Source organism: Marmota monax, unplaced genomic scaffold (assembly GCF_021218885.2).
Source record: "Marmota monax isolate L192 unplaced genomic scaffold, Marmota_monax_Labrador192_F-V1.1 WCK01_AAM20220418_F8-fsc00927, whole genome shotgun sequence".
Taxonomy (NCBI): Eukaryota; Metazoa; Chordata; class Mammalia; order Rodentia; family Sciuridae; genus Marmota; species Marmota monax.
In genome coordinates, this window is record NW_026692191.1 from 1 (window position 1) to 3326 (window position 3326).

General features: G+C 41.0%; 1 pseudogene; it reads right to left on the reverse strand.

Moving 5' to 3' along the window:
• Nucleotides 1–965: 965 nt before the first annotated feature.
• Nucleotides 966–2860, reverse strand: LOC124077606 (transmembrane 9 superfamily member 3-like; annotated as a pseudogene).
• Nucleotides 2861–3326: the final 466 nt, after the last annotated feature.

Genomic DNA, 3326 nt, shown 5'->3' on the forward strand with positions numbered 1-3326 from the left:
AGAAACAAGATCATGATGCTAATGTGCCACAGCCCAGCTGGCTGGGCATATGCCAGAGTATGGCTACAGCAAAATAACCTGGGGGGGGGGGTGACTAGCAACTTGTGTAGATTGATACAGCAGGAGTAGGAGCTGTTTATTGTAGGACAGGAGCAGTATTTATACATTCCACACAGCTTATCTAATTAACATAAACTAGATACAGCAGTCAACCAATAAGGGATCTCCACACTTAATGGCTTGCTGGCGTTACTTCACAAACCACTCCCTCTGGCATTTTGCCAGGTGCCATCCGGACTTGTTTACGGACTCTAACATTTCTCTGGCAAAATGCCAGGTGCCATCCTGACTTGTTTACAGACTCTAATACTAATGTCCACCAATTGAAGCTCGCCAGGCTGTCACCTGTGGTCAGAGTCAGTTTACCTAGATTTCTGGTGGCTCCATCGCCACACAGAAGCATTTCAGAAAGAAACATGGAGCAGTGACCCTTAGAAGATTCTGTCTTCTATTCAATGACTCCAAGTTGTGAGTCAGGACAGGGACAAGAGTGAGGCAGCTTGGTGATTGAGCATCTAAACTACTTTTGTCTCAGGGGTGGGAAGATTACTGGAGAGTCACAGTCCATGTTGGTAAAGAGGTTGCTCGCTAAATGGCCATTTCCCCTTGTTCTGGGCAAACCTGGGGTAGGTAATGCCTGGTAAGAAAAAGGTTGGCTCAGTAATTTCTGTTGCCTCAGAGTCAGTCTCCACATAGTTTTTGATATGACCACCATGTGGTCCTGCCTGAGGTTTTCATTCTATTAGCAGTGCTTTTGTTGACTTGTGGAGATCATGGATGAGCCACCTATTATCAGGAAGGCCATTTCCCTTTCTCAGTTCCTTTCAGTGTTTAGATAAAAACAGCACTGACTTCTACCCATATAAAAGAGAAATTGATCCAAAGTTCCAGGTTTTCTTGCGTCTCTAGTCAATTTTCACATTAGTATAGACTTTTTTTTTTCTTTTGGACAAAGGCCCTTGTTCCCATGTAAACAACTGCTCCACACATTACCCCAAGGCTGTGCTAAATACCACCATATATCCAAAGTAAAATGATGTTTGAAGTAAGCCATACATCTTTGTTTCAAAAAAAAAAAATATTAGTAAAAGGAATATGTGTAACAGGGATTGAAGTTGATTCAGCAGAGAGAAAACTTGTCCACTGCCACCTATAATCCCATTTAGCAAGAAGTAGGTGCACACAATATCACATAGATGGTAACAATGCAAAGGATGGCCAGAACCAGCATCATGAAGCCATAGACATAATAGATGTGAAGATGAAATACATTTCAATAAAGATAGAGCCAAAAGGTAAAATTCATCCCAGGCAAAGAATAACTGCAGACTACATAAAATATTTTTTCTCCAGTATAGGACGAGGCACAGCATTGGCACAACAAAGGAAGTTGGGCTGACCTGACAAATTTCAGCCAAGTATTATACCAATAAGATTTAGATTTTTGTTCCAAAAGGAATGGCTCTTGAAGCATGGTAATAAATGGCTATACAATTGATGAAGGCCTGCAACACACCAAAGCTGGGATAAGGAATGCCCCAGTGAACATCTGTTTTATCTATCTCCTTTCTCCTTGTCTAGCATACAGACTTCCTCCAAAATAATCATTCACTGGTGACGTAGCAGCATAGAAAAATATATAAATCTTCTATCATTGCAATAATAATAACAATGAGAAACACAGCAAATATCTGAAATCCAGAACCAATGAGAGAGGAAAATATTAGCTGGTGTCTTGATGGTCTAAATACATCTCCATACACCTGTTTCTATCCATATCCATCTCCTAAGTCTCTATCTATGTCAGCCATTTCTTCTTCATTACTGAACCAGACATAATCTTTCCTTAAGTTCTCATTAAAAACATTGAAACTAAGCCTATCAAGAAGATCACCATCCGTGAAGGAGTTGAAAATTAAAAACCAATGAATCCTCTGTTGAAAAAAGGATGGATCAAGATATTTGTGAAATCGTTCTTCAAATTTTACATCTGACTTTTTCCATTTTACCAAATATGACATCTGTATTTTGGTATTGGGAACAGTTTCACCTTTCCTCCAACAATTAAATTTCCATTAAAATCTATTTCAAGCTTTTTGTAGGTCCAAAGATAACAAACTTCTACATTTTCTTCTGCTTCACCAACAATACCCCATATTGGTAAATCAACTATGTACATCTGGTACCAGTAGTGAATTTTGATAGCATAAACAAAGGCATCTCTCTTTTTTTTATCTAAATCAATTTCACAGTAACTGGCTGGCATCACATCATCTTTAAATTTAATATCCAGACCACTAAATTCCATTTCAACTCCTTGAAGTGTTTCTCCTAGAGCTTCATGGTAATAACTGTTACTTTTTTTGACCCCACACAGATTAGAAGTGAAAAGTACTTATATGTTTCCAGGGGATTTTGGAAGGGCCCAACAGTATTGATCTATAAGACAACTTCTTCTGTATCTTGAAACTGACTTTCCTGCCTTGCTCCAGTCCACCATTCTGAAAACCATCCAGTCCTAAGTGAAAGCCACTCTTAGAGTCCATAACATCCAATCTTGGATGTGAAAATGCAATTAAACCACCGATCAACTTTAGACCAAATGCAAGAGATTGTTTTGGGGCCAGGCCTTAGACTGGGAAACTGGAGACTTTAAGGTCAGAAGTGGCCAAAGTTAGAGACTACCAGATGGAGCCTCTGCTGGGAACATGTGTTGGTGCTCCTCTGCCTGGGCCTTGGGCAGCAGCAGCAGCAGCACAGCAGAAGCTGACAGGCCAGGAGCGCCCTGCAGAGGCCTCATCCTGGGCGCTAGCGCCTAACTGGCCGATCAACTGCTCTGCCCCTGGTGCTTGTGTGGCAGTGATTCACATCCACAGGGCACTGGCAGACCGCTCTGCCACTGCCCCTGCCTTAACAGCTCCTGAGCCGCCCTCCTGTCCCCTGCCAGCCTCTTCCTCTGACTCAGCCACAACAGCATTATGCAGATTTAAGTGAGTTCTTGAAAAATGCTTATCCCACCCCAAAAGATAAAAAATTCACAGGGACAAGGACATCACTTGTTCTCATCTTGAATCCCCCACACACCAGGCACAGAGCTTGCCAAAGGTGAGTATTCCATATTTTTTGAAAGAATATATAAATAAATTTCTTTCAAATAGGTGAAATAAAAAGTAAATGAAGAACTAACTATTGAGTGGATAATTAGAGGTTGAAGAGTCAAGGAAGTAATTTTAAGAATGCTGTAGAGGGAGGGTTTGACAAAAGAC